The sequence below is a fragment of the Stenella coeruleoalba genome (genome assembly GCF_951394435.1).
Source record: "Stenella coeruleoalba genome assembly, chromosome: 6".
Classification (NCBI taxonomy): domain Eukaryota; kingdom Metazoa; phylum Chordata; class Mammalia; order Artiodactyla; family Delphinidae; genus Stenella; species Stenella coeruleoalba.
In genome coordinates, this window is record NC_137151.1 from 77,050,588 (window position 1) to 77,070,243 (window position 19,656).

The 19,656-nt window shown below is 35.6% G+C and overlaps 1 protein-coding gene and 1 long non-coding RNA gene across 4 annotated transcripts in view; one reads left to right on the forward strand and one right to left on the reverse strand.

The window, feature by feature from the left end:
- PPP1R1C (protein phosphatase 1 regulatory inhibitor subunit 1C) overlaps positions 1-19,656 on the forward strand; it is a gene marked incomplete at its 3' end in the record, with an annotated part of 129,641 nt that overhangs the window by 19,161 nt on the left and 90,824 nt on the right. The gene's annotated exons all lie outside the window — the stretch shown is intronic.
- Positions 1-19,656, reverse strand: part of LOC307188323 — a 108,606-nt gene that overhangs the window by 17,741 nt on the left and 71,209 nt on the right. Inside the window, exons 2-3 of the long non-coding RNA XR_013828895.1 lie at positions 10,789-10,833; positions 8,548-8,609 (exon numbers count right to left, since the gene is read on the reverse strand). This is a non-coding gene — a long non-coding RNA (uncharacterized lncRNA). The remainder of the gene's footprint in view (positions 1-8,547; positions 8,610-10,788; positions 10,834-19,656) is intronic.

Genomic DNA, 19,656 nt, shown 5'->3' on the forward strand with positions numbered 1-19,656 from the left:
TCAAATTCCATATGAAATATTCATAACATTCCTGGAAGTAATGCCTCAATAATGGAGCCACTAGTATTAAAAACCAATTTTCTAGAGCCCTTTAAGAGTAAACACAATGTTCTTATAAAAAGGAAATGTTTACTTAGTAATTATTACCTTAATAATGTTGGCAACATATCTACTTTAGGCTCAGTATAACTACCTGAAAAACAATAATTGCTCTTAATCATTAAAGGTCTCCAATTAAACACATACATTATTAGCCAAGCAATTCTGCTCAGCTACTCACCTCTACTTATCTGCTGAGTCACTAACCTGCTGCCAGACAATCCGGGGCGTGGGTGTTATCCTCGGTCTGACGACTGTTCCGTATGCATGGGCTCCAAGGAATAGCTAATCCTAAACTGTATGGCCTCAGTTCAACACATCTATTTAAATTCAAAGTCCAACTGGAGCAAAATCTTAAATTCTTCTTTGATGAATTATATATACTTCTCATTTTCAATATTTAGCAAATGAGCATGTGTGGCTGAACAAGTTATCTAAGTATGGATCTTGGAAGTTTTTAAGATTTATAAAGTTAGATGCAGCAAATTGTTTCAATCTGTAAGTGTATTTGTTACTCGCCATATAACTACACGTAATTTCTGTCATTTCTGTTATTTATGCCATTATTTTCTTTTTTTTTTAGAGGATTATTTTTTTGACTACTTATTTATGGCTATGCTGGGTCTGTTGCTGTGTGCAGGCTTTCTCTAGTTGTGGCGAGCAGGGGCTACTCTTCGTTGTGGTGCACTGGTTTTTCTTTGTTGTGGAGCATGGGTTCTAGGTGTGCGGGCTCTGTAGTTGTAGCACGTGGGCTCAGTAGTTGTGGCTCGTGGGCTCTAGAGCACAGGCTCAGTAGTTGTGGCACACGGGCTTAGTTGCTCTGCGGCATGGGGATCTTCAGACCAGGGCTCAAACCCGTGTCCCCTGCATTGGCAGGCAGATTCTTAACCACTGTGCCACCAGGGAAGTCCCTATGCCATTATTTTCAAGTCTCAAACAAATGCCTGACTATACTATCTACTTTGTCATTCTCTTGTTCTCAGTCCTTTCCACCTCAATCTTAGAAAAACTGTATTCTAGAAGTATGGTATAATCACAAGGTATAACCTTTGGAACCAGAAAGACCTAGGCCTGAATCCCAACTCTGCCACTTATTAGTTCTGTGACTTTAAGCAAGTCGCCCATCCTCTTTGAGCTTCAGTTTGCTCACATACAAAATGTAACTAACACTATCTACTTCACTGAGTTGTTTTAAAGATGAAAATAATGAATGAAAATGTCTTACATTATAGTATCTCAGAGCCAATAACAGCAATAGTAAAATATTAATATTTTGGAAATTGTTGAAGCAAAGAGTTATGTGCTCTTTTCCTTCCTCAGCTGGAAATCTTGCCAATCTAGTCATTGTAGTTATTGGTTATGTCTGATGGTCATTTTATTGATTTGGGGAGGAAGTATCCCCAAAGACCACTGGTTAAAATTTAGGTACTGGCAATTTAAAAATCACTGAAAGGAAGTCTGGCCTAATACCTGCTTTATTGCCTAAGATTTTACTAAACAAAATAAAAACAATGGTATTTGGAAGTAAGGCTTTGGTTATGAAAGATTAAAGACATTTACTTTGATCTTCACTGGAACATTCTGAAGACTTAAAAAACATTGTCTTTCAATTTCTTAGCTAGAAAATAAGGATTAGATGAGAGGGACTAAAAGTGGATTTCAAGTTAATCAGATGGTCTAGAGCATTGCCGGAACAAGAAGACTTAAAATTAAAAAAAAAAAAAAAAAAAAAGGTGGTGCTTTGGCCAGTTTGTCTACGTCTGCTGGTGATGCCCATTGGTTCTCAGGACTGAAGGATAAATATTATTGTTGAATGTGGTTACAGTTTTGAACAAAATTGCATGGACAAATTTTAAAATCATCTTTAAAATTTCCTGGCATTCTTTCTGTCTAATCTTTTCTTTTATTAACAGCGGCCTTGAGTTTTAAGTAGTTTCCTCTTATAAGGCAGATGTGTTGAAACATGCACATGGAGCCATGTGCCATTATGAGTGAAACACAAAGAAGTTGAAACCCAACCCTACACTTGAGGCATTACTGAGATATTTGAAGTATTACAATAAAGCAATAAGCTTAACGTTTTGAGCGATGATCAAAGTGAAAACCATGGGCTGAAGAAACACTGCAGTATCAGGATGTGAACGGGTTAAGCTGGCTTCTCACTGCTGGTTAAGGGTTTTCAGAGTACTTATCATGGTGGTCTTCCAAACGAGGAATTGGTCTTCCAAATGAGGAATTTCCTTGTCTACAAGGAACACTGGTTAGGTGGTTGCCTATATTACTGTGTTCCATCTATAGAAATTGTTTGCTTTTTGTTACCTTATTTATGTGGTAGCAACATGGGAAAAATTAAAACAAACAAATAAACAAAAAAGCCCCACAATAACCTGTGTACTGGAAGTCAGGAAATCTGGATTTTTATTTCCAGCCTGCCATGATTTGGCTATATGGAAGGGTTAATCACCTCATGTCTTTGAGTGTCATTTTCTGTATCTATGAAATGAAGAGATTTGATGAAATGACATCTTTAATCCTTTCCCTGTATTGAAATTTAACAATTTTTATAGTTATTGTTGGATTTACACACACACACACTGTCTATCTACATACATATTCTAACACAATACATAATTGAATGCTCATGGTATTCCATTATCCTGTGACTGCATATTATGGCTTCTTTATTTAGAAAATACCAGTACCGGTACTACTACTACTACTACCTTAGTTACATTTCCTTTAAAATCCAAATGTCACTTAGTACCCAATTAAAATTCCATTCAAAGCCTGAATTTCACAGGAGAGACCACTTAACATAGACCCCCAAATCTGCCTTGTACATAATGCTTTGTATAGAATTCTACGCTTTTGCAAATAATGCCACATTGAGGCATATGATGATGGAAATAAAAGAACCCTGGGTAATAGGGGCTTTTGTCCTGTCTTCCACTAACCAACTAACGTTGGTAAAGCATGTTTCCTTTCTTTTCTCAGTGCCATTTTTTTTCTCCATTAGTCAGTAAACACATATTGCCCTAGGACTATGAATTTTATCTGGACCTACTGAAAAATGTAGGGTTGAAAATTCTAAATGGATTTAGTGTATTTATAAATATTTCAAAATATAAATCAATGTATTTGCATAAATGTCTATAAAATACAGTGTCAGCTAGTTATTTGCAACTCAAAGAATGTAGTTATAAACAGATCATATTTGATGTGAGCTGAGTGCATTATGATATGCTTGATATATATTATGATATAGGATAGGCCCTCCAAGTCAATGCCTATGCCTTTGGTAAAGGCAAATTGGTAAAGAGGGACAGACTCAATGTTTTCAAAGGACACTTTCATCTCTAACACTTTACAATTACATATGTTCACTGTTTTTAAAAAATGTTTTTATTAAATTCTTGATGGTTTTCAATCAAAAACAACTTAGAAAATGTACTTTTGCGATAAGTTTACCTTTGAAGTTAGTAGAGCAAAGCATAAGGGTTTTGGAGTAAGGTAGATGTGGATTTGTATCTTAGCTTTACCATTCAACAGTTAAGGGATCCAATAAAAGTGACAATAGTTTTCAAACCCAGTTTCTTCCTCTGGAAAATAGTACAGGGCTATTCATCTTATGTGAATATGAGATGAGGGTTAAACGAAATTATACAGTTATTGGGACACGGGAGTTTCTTAATGAAATGTTAGTTTCCTTTCCTTTTCTTTTTTTGTTTTTTTATAAAAATTTTTTTTTAGATTTCACATATGAGAGAAATCATCCAGTATTTGTCTTTCTCTGTCTGACGTATTTCACTTAGTATAATGTCTTCAAGGCCCATCCATGTTGGCCCAAATGGTAGGATTTCTCATTTTTTAATAATAGAATAATAGTCCATTATGTATAATATAATATAAAATATAATATATAATGGAATGAGATATATATATATATATATATATATATATATATATATATATATATATATATATATCTCCACAACTTCTTTATCCATTCATCCATCAGTGGACACTTGGGGTTGTTTCCATGTCTTGGCTATTGTAAACAATGCTGCTATGAACATGGGGGTGCAGATATCTTTTGGAGTTAGTATTTTTATTACCTCTGGATATATTCCCAAAAGTGGGATTGTTGGATCATATGGTAGTCCTATTTTTAATTTTTTGAGGATCCTTCATACTGTTTTTCATAGTACCAATTTACAATACCACCAACAGTGCACAAAAGTCCCCTTTTCTCCACGTCCATGCCAGCATTTGTTATCTCATATTTTTGATGATGGCCATTCTAACAGGTGTGATGTGATATCTCATTATGATTTTAATTGACATTTCCTTAATGACCAGTGATATTGAGCATTTTTTTCTTGTACATGTTGGCCTTTTGTATCTTCTTTAGAGAAATGTCTATTCAGGTCCTTAGCCCATTTTTTTAATTGGGTTATTTATCTTTTTGCTATTGAGTTGTATGAGTTCTTTACATGTTTTGGATATTAACTCCTTATCAGATATATGGTTTGCATTTTTCATTTTAAACAAAATTTGATTGATTTGGCATTTTTAAGGAGATAATATGCATATTTGAAGGAGAAACTGATTACTATTTTTATAGCTAAAACATGTTAATAGTCTAGCTTCTTTAACCATAGGCATCATTTAGTCAAAGTATCTAATTTTGTCTTTGTTTCTGATAATTAACTATAAGAATCTGGGTTTCTGATTATATGGTCAATTGTACTTCTCCTTTTATTAACTACTTAAAAGTAGTTAGACATCTCTTCAACTTTTGTGTCATTTAGTAGGCTGGGTCCTAAAACATTAAGTTTGTGTGATTCATAGCCAAATTTCCAATTATAAAACTAAAGTTTTAATCTCACTTTCATCCATGATCCAAAAAGAACCTTTGCTTGTCATCACAAATACATGATAGTATATAGTTTACCCATCTTTGAAGAGGTTTAGCCATCTTTGAAGTCTTTGCCAAATACCTGGTAGGCGAACAGATTTTATGTTTCCACTAAAGGTTGATGTTCCAAGTGGACTAACTTCATCTTCAGGTTATTTATTTATGTATTCATTTAGTATGAATTTAGCCATAAATTAATAAGCTGAGTAAGAAAGCTACATTTCTGGGAGCCATATATATACAAATATATGTACATATCATATGCAAATGTATATGTACATATATGTATATAAATATATGTAATCAAGATATGTCAACACATTCTGGAGTTAATATTTTACATTTTCTGAACAATACAATCAATAGAATTCTAGTCTATGTCTGTTTCCAATTTGCTTAACATGTTGATAAACATTTCTAGGCATTTGTTTGCTCATACATAAAATGAAGGAGTGTCCTATCTATCCTTGAGGAGATGAGACCAGCATGGGCTTTCAGAGTCAAGGCTAAGTACAAATCATGGTCTGGCTAGGGTTTAGATGCTAGGTGAGTATAAGGATGATACTGGAAGTTTGTTCAACAGAGCAGATTTGAGGTATGACCAACGTCAGAAGAGAAAAGCAAAACCTTTATGCATGTTTGGAATCAAGGATAAAACATTCAGGTCTGTGTGTGTGCATGCATACATCATCACTCACATTCAGGGGAAGGGAGGATGGAAGTGAAGAAGTTTTATTTGTCAATTATACTTTAATAAAGCTGGGTGGGGGAGAGAAAAAGGCAACTGAAAAAAAAAGAAGAAAGCTGGGGGCCTGGGTGGAGGTTTTCATAAGTCTTAGGTAGACCCCTAAAGTGGAAATTGCTCATTGCTTCACTGGAGCACTTCTTAGTGTTCTATTTGGCAAAATACATTTATTCACCTCCATGTATTTAATAGTTTACTATGGAACACATTGTTTTCCTCGAAACTATCATACTGCAGTCCCTTTGTAGTTTCAAAACAGATGTGTGACACTAAAATTCTAAATTTCTGGGATGTCAACAGAAGAAGAAAAACCATGCTCTTTTGTTTTGCACTGTAAAACAATGTGCTATTTATGTTGATGAATGGTCATTATTCTAAATTAATGTCAGTAAAAGAACATGGTTATAGTTTAAGTTTTTTGAGAACTTATCTCCATTCAGACTAATCAGTTGATTTCCCTCAAATTTTATCTTTGTGATCCTATTTTCTTAAATAGTTAAAGAAAAAAGTGACAACAATGTGAAAAAAATGACTTAACACTATACCTCTTGGCTATAATGATCTATCTAAATTAAGGCAAAATAAAAATATTGAGAATGTTAATTACTGAGCCCAGTTTTTGTATTAGGTGTGCTAGGTAAAACAGATTGCAAGGATCTGACTTGTGAGCTTATAATCTAGTTTTAGGAAACAAGACAAGGAAATGAGAACAGTTAATAGAGGAAAGAAAAAACAAAGGAATTACAGTGAGACAGAAGATGATTCATTATTGAATGATGTCAGCAGTAAATGCTCTAAGAGTTCAGAGGAGTGAGAACTCTCAGAACACTGATGTTTGTAGAACTGACTTTATAGAGGAGCTGGAGTTTCATGACAGACATAGCTTGTGGAAAATCATGGAGGTAGAACATGTGAAGATGAACACTCAGGTCAATTGGATTGGAACTGATGGTTATAGGAGACCAGTGAAAATGTATGTATGTGGAAGCCAGCATGTGGAGGGGCGGGATGAGAAATTCTGAAGTTTACCGGGATTGTATGAGCTAGAGCCTGATGTGATCAAATAAAGCTCAGTCCTGCAGTATGCGGTATGGAACGAGGAATGGCAGGAAGGTCAGCTGGGAGACCAATGGAAGAGTCTAGGAATAAGCGAGAAGGATCTAAACTGAAGGATGGTGAAGTAATGGACTATAAAAGACAAATGTCAGACATTGAGAAAAATGAATCAACTGCCTGAACTGACAGCCTGGATGGGTGTGAGATGATGAATCTAAGAGAGTAAAGCAGGACTCCAGGTGTGGGTAGTAGAGGAACTGGGAAATCTGGAGGAAGGAAATAATTTTGTGATCAAAATGTAGTCATAATGTAAAAGTAATGGTTATGTAGCTACTTTATAATACGTTACACAAATTTATATAGTGTATGTGACATGTACATTACTGATACATTGTTATTATATATTATAGTTATAACCATATTTGTGCCATGATAATATGTTTATACACAAAGACCCAACTTTAAAAATAAAACCCAATGATAGACTATTTAAAAATGAGATTCCTTAACAGAGTAGAGGTTTATACCATCATAGATGCAACTCGTATTTTCCTAGGTCTTGCCAGCCTATGGCTATAGATAGGATCTTATTTATAACAGTTCTTAAATTCCCTTGTGTGGTAGCCATTATCTACTAATGTGCTCCCTCAAGCCCCAAGCAAAGTGCTTTCCCCAATCAAATATTTCACCCTTGGGTGAAGCATCACATGTGTAGCACTTCTCATTATTTTTGCTGGGCACAGCTGCTCCTACTTTGAGCTGTTTTAACCACCAGGCACATCTTTTTTTCAGTTTGTAGCCACCCTCAGTCCCGAGCCTCTAGGAGATTCAACGGCACCATGCTTTGTTTAGTCAACAATGTCTCTCTCTTGGTATTAACCTAATAGTAGGCCTCCAAAATACTTGGGAGCAAGTTCATTACAGAGTATGGTAATGTGTCTCTTTCAGGTTTTAGTTACAGCTCCTTTCCCCATTTTTGGATGAGGAGATGAATTCAATGAGATTGAGCAATGTGGCAGATACCATATGACAAATCAATGGCAGACCTGGAATTCGAACTCAGATCAGACTACAAACCCTGTACTCTTAACCACAGAGTTTTTAATAATTATAAGTGTCATGCAGTCTCATCAAACAGCACTGAAATAAGCTCTGGGGATCAGATCCAGAGGTTTATCAAATCAACAAGATGGAAACAGAAATCCCTGTACCAAAACCAAGCTTAGTAACTAATTTGGTAAAGTAGGCACTAATTTCAAAGTAGGTAGTGGCTTACAAGTACATCTCTATAAGAGCAGCTTAACAATATCAGATATATTAAACAATTGAGATGCTTAAGAAATTAGTTCCCTGAAAATATGAACATGCTGAAACTGGTTTAAACAAGTTAGATGTTTGTTTGACATTTAATATTGAAGATTCATGAGAAACATAATTAGTTCTCAGATTGGAGCATATTACAGACAACTGAAGGAAAGATTAAAAGGACTACAATACCCTATATGTATTTAAATTAAAATAGCATTATTTTTGATTTGATAAATTGTTTTAATGTATTTATAAATATTCATACTGTGAATCTTGATAGGAAAAATCTGAGGTAAGTAGATTATATGTTTTAATTTTCATATTATCATTGCACAGAATTAGAGGAAAGAAGAAGATCTTAAGCAATAAAAAATTACTAGATTCTAGGTTTGGGGATTAAGAATGAGAAAGACTATACAACCTTTACTTTTCTCTTTTTCTCCTCTGAGAATGACATGAGGGTTCTTCTTGACCGCAGGGGATCTAAGGATAAAAGAAAATGTTTGAAGAAAGCTTAAGTAGAATGAGTGGTCCCTTGGGGTCCTTCCTGCCCTGAACACTATTTTGCATGTTTCCCTGACAGCCTCAGAAGAAATCACAACTCTTTTCAACAGGTAGTTTCTCCTTCTATCCTTGGATTCTTTTCTTCTTTTTCCATAAAAATTATTTCTCCCCATTCTCCCTTTATCTTTCTTGTTTCTGCCTTGTAACATGAATAGGAGTCTACATCTTAAGAAGAAAACTCTTGTCTTGACGTTTGCCAGCCCCTTTCTTTATGCTACTTGATTCTCTCTGTTTATAACTCGACTTTTCAAGGGTTAGTCTGCCCTTGCTTTTAGAATCTCATTAGTCACACAACCCACTTTACTTTGGCTTTCACTAAATCTCCTCTCTCAAAGGTCACCTTATCCAAACACACTTGTCTATTTTCTGTGCTTACCTTTCCTGACCTCTCAGCTGCTTTTGAAACTAACAACTCCCTTCTTGAAATTCTTTCCACCTTTGGCTTTTGTGATTCCATGTCCTTTTCTCCCACAGCCAGGGTGACTCCTCTTTCTCAGTACTGTTGACTGGTGGCTCTCTGTCCCCACTACCCTCAATAAAGGGTGATTTTCCCAGGGCTCAAATATTTACCCCTTACTCTGCTTCAGAACTAGTGCCACCAGCTGCTTGTCTGGCAGCTATCTCTTTATAGTTTATCCCCTGTACTTAGCATCTCTTCAGCATTTACTGACTTAAATAACAATTCTCTTTCATACTGTAATACAAACAACTACACATATATGTTTTTATATTTATTAAACTCACCACAATTCCTGAAGGTATTTTAATGCCTGTTTTGCAGATTTGTATACTGAAGTTCAGAGAGGATAGTACAAGGTCTGTGAAATGAACTTAGGTTTATCTGATTACATCTTATACTGCTCTTGCTTTACCAAGATGTTTTTAATTTTCATTTGCATGCAAAACACTTCTATATGCATTTTCTCACTTGCTTCTTTTAACAGTGCTATCAGATAGATAAATCATATGTTCTTATAATTTCTGTTTTAAAGATAAGGAAACCTGTTCTTGGAGACCTAAATGAATTTCCTTATTGGTAGACACTAGAGTCGCTTCTCAAACCCACGTATTCTGATTCCAAGTCAACTTCTCTTTCTATTTATCACTCTGGGACATGGATATATTGCTTTATAATTTTCCATGAGTTGTTTCATGAAGGTGTGCTTTGTATACTCCAGTAAATAGATTTATAGGGTGAGATTGCTCTATATATGGCAGAGAGCTAATCAATGTTATTGACTGAATTTCCACTTTAAAATAATATTAGTTATTGTGAAATCTGAATTTTCCAAACATATTATTAATTTAGAGTTTTGTAAATGGAAAGTTTTAATTCTTATTGCTTTTATCTAAAAATTTTCTGTGATATTTCTGTATGAGAGGTATGCCTGAACTTGAATGGTGCCCCCAAACTCATAGTCACAAAATATTTTTTTAAACTAATTACAAACAAAACAAAAACAACCTCCTAAATACATTTACATCATAGACATAATAGAACTGTATAACTACTTTGACAATTTTCCAACAGTGGCAGTAAAGATCTTGTTCTAATAAGACCACTACAATCTCTTAATTTTCCAATTGGTGAAAAAAAATGTCTTAAGGAAAGGGTGAAGTAGAAACTGGCAATGGCCCTGGAAAGAGAAAACAAACAAATAAAAAAAACAAAAAAGCTAAAGGGAGCTCTTCTAATAATCCAAAATAGGTATAATTTATAATAGTGTAAGCAAAGTACATAATTTTGATGCAGACCAATATGGGTTGTGATTATAGGGACACATATGTTAATACAACTTAAAGCATTACATTATGACAATCCAAGTCACCACCATGGGAAAGATGAGCTGAAATATGAATAAATGAACCTTCTGCAACTCAAGCGGAATCTCTATGATAGTCTCTTCAGAGGTGTGGTAGAAGAGTCCTCCACTGTTCCAGGAGGAGGTGGGGAGTAGACTCTTGAAAGGTTTCTTCTAACTGTAAGAATCAATTAATATGGCCCAAGCCATCTAAGCCTTATTTACTGAATGAATGTTTGTTATTTTTCTAAAATTTTAGAATTTTTACTACAGGAAAGCAGATGTCAGTCATTTACCTTTGATTGTTTTCAGCTTCTCTGGGGAAAAAGAACAGAGGGGACCTAATGAGGTAAAAAGAAGGTAGATAAAAGGGCAATTAGTAAAATAAACTCTAAATAAACTCTAAAAAGTCTCAAGAAGGTGTTTACTCCTTCCCAGAAAAAACAGAAAGTGGTCATTGCAAACAAATGGACCATTACCTTAGACATCAGAGCTACTCACCTGGCATACTGTAAGTGATCTTTAGTTACCTGTAAATGAGATGGTCAGAAACAGCAAGAGGAGAAGAGACCACAGTTGAAAAGCCATAAATTAATGTGGATTACAATCTGGGTTAGACTACAAGACAGATCCTACAATGGGTTGTCAATGAATAACTTGTAAGGAGATGTTTCTTTTAGTCTTGATCTAAATTGTATGTTCTTTAAAAATGTGTTTAGTTAATTTACACTATTATTTAAAAGAAACAAATAATTAAAGAAATCCCACCACATATTTTAGGAAACAAATTGATTAAAAAAATTTGGTTAATACAATCTTCACACTCAAGTCAATTCACATTTTCAATTAAATTCAAAAGGTATTTTGAACCACTGAGCTGGGCTCTAGGGGAAAATCAGAGATAAAGAAAGCATAACTCATAAATTTTGGTAAATACAATTTAATGGAGCTACATTACAGACTCTCCCTCCTCAGTTCTTCATAAAATTGTTTTTCAAAAGTAAACCCAGCAAGAATATAATAAGATAAAAACTTGCAAAACCCAAAAGAGCACAAGGGTAAAATCACGTCATGAACTTTATTTTTTAATTAATTTTTAAAAAATTTTGGCTGCATTGGGTCTTCGTTGCTGTGCACGGGCTTTCTCTAGTTGCGGCGAGCAGGGGCTACTCTTTGTTGAGGTGCTCAGGCTTCTCACTGCGGTGGCTTCTCTTGTTGTGGAGCACGGGCTCTAGGCATGCATGCTTCAGTAGTTGTGGCTTGCGGGCTCTAGAGAGCAGGCTTGGTAGTCGTGGCGCATGGGCTTAGTTGCTCCACAGCATGTGGGATCTTCCTGGACCAAGGCTTGAACCCATGTCCCCTGCATTGTAGGCAGATTCTTAAGCACTGCACCACCAGGGAAGTCCATCATGAACTTTAAAAAGTGTCAGCCAAGGAAATTACAATTCTGTCCCAACTCAGAATAGCTCCTTAGTCCTCCCCTATCCTCACCCCCGCCCCCATAAGTAGTACAATATATTCTATGAATTTTTACTTAAAATCTTCTGCTTGGAGAGACCTCTATTCAGGGGCATCCAATAAAAATCATGGAGGAGAAAATAAAACTGTGAAGTGTAGAAGCTGTCATCTACCAGTTTAAAATCTTAGGCTCTCAATAGAAGCTTCGAAAACCCATTAGAGATCATCATATCCAGGCTTCCATATTTAATGGGAAGAATAAGGGTACCCCTCTTATGAATAGTATACATTGCTAACAGGTGGAGTGAACCCTAATGTAGGGAATTTAAATAAGATGTTGAAGAAACAGAAGAGCCAAGACCAATGGAGCTCTCCTTCCTCACTCCTCCCCTATTAAGTCCTTAGGTTATGCAAAAGTGGACACACAAAATGAAAACCAGTCTTCAACTGTAACCGGATAAGAAAGTAAATAAGTGAAATATAAAGTGGTGACTGTATTAAGCAGAATTTTCCACAGCTTATCCTATGAAAAAAACTGAATGGCAATTTTGTAAATATAACACAAAGAAAAAAGAAAAACTATAATGTGGCTTGCTAAATACAGACCAAGAAGGCAGTATAGAACAAGCTATGCAAGAAAAAGAAGAAAATTTACTCAACAATACTTAACAATACAAAAAGTGCTTATCATATCATAGTCTCATAGCTAAAACTTGAGATAAGAGAGAATGAAACAAAAGGCAGACTACCGACCAAAATGACACCACTATAGGATCAATGAATACATTACAAACAAAAATGAAACGTAATAGGCAAACTAAAACTGTAGTTTCTGATATAGAAGAAAAGCTTGAAATAATTAGGATTCATCCAAAGGGGAAAGACAGATTGAAACAATTAGAAAAAAAGAGAGGGCAAGGCTTCCCTGGTGGTGCAGTGGTCGAGAGTCTGCCTTACGATGCATGGGACGCGGGTTCGTGCCCCAGTCCAGGAGGATCCCACATGCCGCAGAGTGGCTGGGCCCGTGAGCCATGGCCGCCGAGCCTGCACGTCCGGAGCCTGTGCTCCGCAACGGGAGAGGCCACAACAGTGAGAGGCCCGCGTACCGCAAAAAAAAAACAAAAAAACAGAGAGGGCAAAGACAATCCAACTAAGGACAATTGGTCTCACCCCATCCCCACCAAAGGAAAGAAACCCAAAGTTATAGTACCAAATTTTTAATTATAATAATGGAAGAAATAACTGAAGACTGAAAGAGCATCTGATGATCCAATAAAACCTTGTGTAATGTAACCAAGATAAAATAATATTAGTATTAAATTATTAAAATCCAATAATAAATTACTTTTCAGATGTGCAGGCATAAAAAGAAAATTGTTCCTTCTCATAATACACTAGGTTACAGAAAATGACAGAGGCAGTAGCTACACAGCTCTAGAGGAAAGCGTAACCCAACATATTTACACCAGCCAAATTATCTTTGTATCTCAAAGTACAGATATCCTCAAACATGCAAGAATTCAGAAAAGAGTTTATTAGGCCCTCTGAAAAAAAAATTAGTAGTGATATCCAGCTAATTGAAAGGGAAATTAAAACAAAAAGGATTCAGGATGAAGAAACTGTGATACATTTGTAAGCATTCTCACAATTAAGATTAAACAACTATGTTTTAGAAGAGAATATAAATTTTACAAGCCTTGAAATATAACAATAAGAACCAAAAAGTTCAGGACTTAGGGAAGAAGTTTGAGGAAAAATAAAAGTACAAATTTCTTCATTTTTCATAGGATAGTCAATTAATAATAATTATATTTGAAATATTAGTTAAAAATAGTGTTCTCTATTACCTTTTTAAAAAATCATGTTAAGAGTGATCTTTATCGAGCTGTTACCTCTTTGGTGAAGAAAAATTTACTTGAACTCTACCAATTTCTAAAATTTTACCTCAGTGTTTTTTTCTCCCATTACATTACAGAAATATTATAGTACTCTTAACAACCAGACAACTGTCAATCATATACTGATGACTTCCAAATCAGTTACTTGAGCCTAAAATATTGCTTGATCTTTAAATATCTATGTTTAAAAGTTGTCTGGGGCTTCCCTGGTGGCGCAGTGGTTGAGAATCTGCCTGCTAATACAGGGGACACGGGTTCGAGCCCTGGTCTGGGAGGATCCCGCATGTTGCAGACCAACTAGGCCTGTGAGCCACAGCTACTGAGCCTGCGTGTCTGGAGCCTGTGCTCCGCAAAAAGAGAGGCCGCGATAGTGAGAGGCCCACGCACCACGATGAAGAGTGGCCCCCGCTTGCCACAACTAGAGAAAGCCCTTGCACAGAAACGAAGACCCAACACAACAAAAATAAATTAATTAATAAACTCCTACCCCCAACATCTTCTAAAAAGAAAAAAAAAAAAGTTGTCTGTACATTTTATTTTGGGTGTCCCAGAGGCATATCAAAATATGTCAAAAAATGAATTTATCATTTTCTTTCACTTGCCCAAATTTGCCCCTTCTCATGTATTCTTTAACATCCAACCAATCCCCAACTACTGCCAATTTTATCTTCTAAATATTTCTCAAATGTAGCCCACATCTTCATTGCTACCACTTCTCAACTCAGGCTCTTATCATCACTGTTCTTTTCCAATAACCTGCCTGACTCATTGTACCAACTTCAATTTTATCCTTCTCTTTTCCAACAGAGTGATATTCCTAAAATACACACCTGACCAGATGCATGCCCTACTTAAACACTTCTTAAAATCCCCCCAAGAAATGTAGGAAAAGGTCCAAGTTCAGTTGCACGACATTAATGGCTCCCTATGACTTATCTTTTCATTATCATCCCTGCTCTAAATCATTCTGCATCACTTCTAGGTACCAGGACACAGCATACTATTGTATAAATGTATCCTTTTATTCATGCTTTCTGTGTTCCTGCAAGGCTCTTCTGATCTTCTTCCAGCAGCTCACTCTTTCTTCTTTGTCAAGATTCAGATTTGGAATCAAGAAGCTTTTTTAAAACTCCAGGATAGAATGTGTATATTTTTCAGGTTTCTTTGACTCTGTGTACACATCATTATATACTTTTAATCATTGATTTATTCTTTTAGTGAAACGTTTTTGAGTGCCTACTATATGTCTAGGAAACTGTCCTACTTGGGATAGAGATAAAGTCCTTTTTCTTATAGTGTGTGCTATTTAGGAAGGGAACACAAATATTAAATAAATCAGTACACAAATGATTAATTTATTATAACATAATAAATGCTATAAAGGAGGATTAACAGGTGACACCAGAATATATAAGAAGACAGATGCAGTCTAGACTGTGAAGTCAAAGAGGCTCTCTTCATGGAACAAATATTTGAAGTGTAAAATGGGAGTGAGGTAAAGTGTAAAGCCTTTTAGAAGGTAGGAAGAACATGTGCAAAGGCCCTGACTGTGACAAAGTGCTTTTGAGGAACTAGAAGGTCATTGAGGCTGAACAGCAGAGACTGTGCAGGAAAAGTGTCATGAGGTGAAGTGTTTACCATATTATATTGAAACTGTTTCTCCATAGACACTGAACTTTTTTTTTTAATTGAAGTATAGTTGATTTACAATATTGTGTTAGTTTCAGGTATACAGCACAGTGATTCAGTATTTTTTGTGCGGTACGTGGGCCTCTCACCGTTGTGGCCTCTCCCGTTGTGGAGCACAGGCTCCGGACATGCAGTCTCAGCGGCCATGGCTCACGGGCCCAGCCGCTCCGCAGCATGTGGGATCTTCCCGGACCGGGGCACGAACCTGTGTCCCCTGTATCAGCAGGCAGACTCTCAACCACTGCGCCACCAGGGAAGCCCCTGATTCAGTATTTTTGCAGATTATATTCCATTATAGGTTATTGCAAGATAATGGGTATAATTCCCAAGTATATCTTTGTTGCTTATCTATTTTATAAATAGTAGTTTGTATCTGTTAATCCCATACCACTAATTTGTCCCTCCTTCCTTCCCTCTCCCCTTTGGTAACCTCAGGTTTGTTTTCTATGCCTGTGAGTCTGTTTATGTCTTGTATATATATTCATTTGTATTATTTTTAGATTCTACATATTAAGTGATATAGTATTTGTCTTTCTCTAACCATAATATTCTCTAGATCCATCCATGTTGCTGCAAATGGCAGTATTTCATTCATTTTTATGGCTGAGTAATATTTCATTGTATATATACACACCACATTTTTTAATCCAATTATCTGTTGATGGGGACTTGGGTTGCTTCCATGTCTTAGCTGTTGTAAATAGTGCTGCTATGAACATTGGAGTGCATGTATCTTTTTGAATTAGTGTTTTCATTTTTTTTCCAGATATACACCTAGGAGTGAGGGTAGGACTGGTCTGACTGATCTTTAAATCAGTCAGATTAGAGTACTTTCATTTTAAGCAACAGAAACCAATTCAGGCCAATTTAAAGAAAAAGTTCAAGTTGGAAGAATACAAGGAAATCACAGACATGATGGGAATGCTGGTAAAAGGGCCAGATTCAAGTAGATTCTGGGGTATAGAAGGCAATTGTCATCTCTCTGAATTATCCAAAGAGGAAAAACAGAATGCCTCAAAATTTATCAGGTTGTTGTTGGGAAAGAAAATGAGATGCTCGGTCACCAGAATCAACACTTAACCATAGTTCCTGGCACATGTTAGGAGTGCAATGAAAGTTTATTGCATTGAACTGCATTCTCATGGCCCCTTACACCACTTTAACATACTAATTACAGCACTACACTGTCAGTTCTTGATCTGTGTCTTCTTGAGATAGGACTGTATCTGATTTCACTTTGTATTCCCAGTACCTAGCTCAGTGCCTGGAACCTAGTTGTCGCTCAGTAAATACTTGGAGAGGAAATGAGAGTGAACATACACCCATGTACATGTCTGTTAAATAGCTCAGCAGTCTGACTGAGAATCTGGGCTCTTCATCATGACATCACTGCTTCTTCCCATCTCTAGCATGGAGCAGAGTACCTGATTAACAGAGAAAGTTTATTGCATGAATGAGTGAGTGAGTAAATGAAGAAATGGCTGTTGTAATGCAAAACTAGGTTTTAAAATAAAATGCCTAAGTAAAATATTTTCACAATATTTCATTAGCTTTTAATAAATGCTCAACTTGTTTCTTGAAGAATAAGCCTCTAACTAGTCATGTAAGTGCCTTAGTTAAAAAATTAATTGCCATGAGGAATTATGTATAATTTTTTTCTACACAGAGTTTACTTCTTGGCATTCTTGCTGCCAACTCTAAATACGCTAGGGGGGAAAAAGAAGCTTAATTTGTTTCTGACTAATCCAACAATGGTTTTACTATAGAGACCTATGCTGTACTTACTCATTTCATTGTGCTTTTTTTTTTTAAATATTTATTTACTTATTTATTTATTTTTGGCTGCATTGGGTCTTAGCTGCGGCACGTGGGCTCTCTAGTTGTGGTATGCTGGCTCAGTAGTTGCGGCAGGCAGGCTTAGTTGCCCCGTGGCATGTGGGATCTTAGTTCCCTGACCAGGGATCAAACCGGTATCACATGCATTTGCAAGACCGATTCCTAACCACTGGACCACCAAGGAAGTCCCTCATTGTGCTTTTAAACACCACTTTTTGCTTATTCTCGTACAAGAAGTGTGACTAGGTGGTGAAAGGGAAAAGAGATTCTCCAAAACAAGTCCTTTCAAGAAAAAGAGTTGGAAGGCTGGAACTACAAATTCAATGCAAATTGAGTTTACATTTATTTGGTAGCAGAAGAGCCTCTTATCCCCCTTACAGTCTGTGTAACAATCTCTCCTCTTAAGGACTCAGTGGGTCTGCTTAGACCTGGTTTCAAATCCTGATTTTACCATTCACTGTTTGATTTGTCTCCTTTTATTGCCTATAAATGGGGGAGAATAAAAACTATAAAATAGTGTTGTTGACAGGATTAAATAGAATAACATATATTAAAAGTCTTAGCACAGTCCTGATACAAAGTAAGTACTCATTAAAGAGTAGTTATTGGATTATTATTTACTGCTCATTTCCATATGCATATTTAAATTCACAAACATTTTAAACATGATATTGCTACCAAGCATTTTAATACTTAATTCTGCTTCTCAGTATAAATATAATTTTTAATATTTGGACAACTGTAATAACTAGCTAGAACATATTCATCTAGAAAATGGTCCCTAAGATATTTCTATGCAGTCTACTATTCACTATCAACATTTCATAATTCTAAATTTATTGAGAACAAAGACAGTGTAATAATTACAACATACACTGCCTGACAAAGTTTTTGGCATAGTGTCATAACATACATTATTAAAACATTGTTTTAAAACGATTGTCATTATGTGTGTTTGTATATACCTAAAAGTTGCATTTTCGGAGATCAGCTCGGTGCTTTGTGACCGCCTGGAGGGGTGGGATAGGGAGGGTGGAAGGGAGGGAGACGCAAGATGGAAGAGATATGGGAACATATGTATATATATATATAACTGATTCATTTTGTTGTAAAGCAGAAACTAACATACCATTGTAAAGCAATTTATACTCCAATAAAGTTGTTTAAAAAAAGTTGCATTTTCAAGGTAGACTAACTTACTAGAGGCCTGGATTTGTATCCTATCCTTCTGTTATATTAATGTGTTTTAATAAGAATAAAGTCTTACATGTTCAGTTTTCAGAAATAACACAAAGGTGACAGAAGAGGCGTATAGCCACACATACATTTCAAAGAGTTTTGTGGATGTGTAAGAATTATATTACAGTGCTCAATACCAGAAGAAATTGAGGATTGAAAATAAACCACCTTAAAACATACACATAAAATAGCTTTTAGATCCTTTAGGGGCAAGAAGAATAAGGACACCCCCAGCTGTTTAAGATGCTGTAATCTAAGCTTAAAAATAAGAGCAAACAAACAAAAAGATAGAGGTCTTCAACTTTTATATTTCTTTCATCTTTTTCTACAAGGAGGATTCTCATCCAAGTGAGGATATACTATGAGCATTGTTAAAAGAGACCTGAACATAAGTTTAGTAACAAAATAAGGGAAGTAACAAAATAAGAGAGCTTAAGTTCAGGTTCCTGGGTTCAGAAAAAAGTATATAACAAGATACCAAAAGAATAGCAATTATGATCAAACAGGTATAGATATCAACATTTAAAGACGTAAAATAAGTTTCTTGAAATAAACAGCTCATTTTGTCAAAAAAAAAAAGGTGTAAAATAAGTGAACTGCCAGAAGACTGTAGGGAGTCCTGATGTTTATGGTGGGGGAAACATTTGAGTTTAGAAACTATAAACTGCTAATTTGACCTTAATTTGAAGGAAAAGCTATTACAGACTTCTAAATAATCTAAAATGTTGATTCCTAGAAACACAAGTAGGTTCATTAGAAACAAATCATGTCCCCACAATTTTAGTTCTACTTTTTAAAATTACTACATTGATTGATCAAGGGAATGCTGAAGTTGCATGTATATTGATATTTGGCAAAATCTGATATTCATATATATAGGATAAAAATGATCTTGGATTAGAATGCACTAAGACAATTGATAATTTTTTAACTAACCATACCTAAAGATCAGTAGATATATGTGGGGCCTGTAGTAAACTACATTAGTGATTTGCCTTTTCTTGAGCCATTTTGTTTGATGTTTTTTATTAATGACTCTAAGTC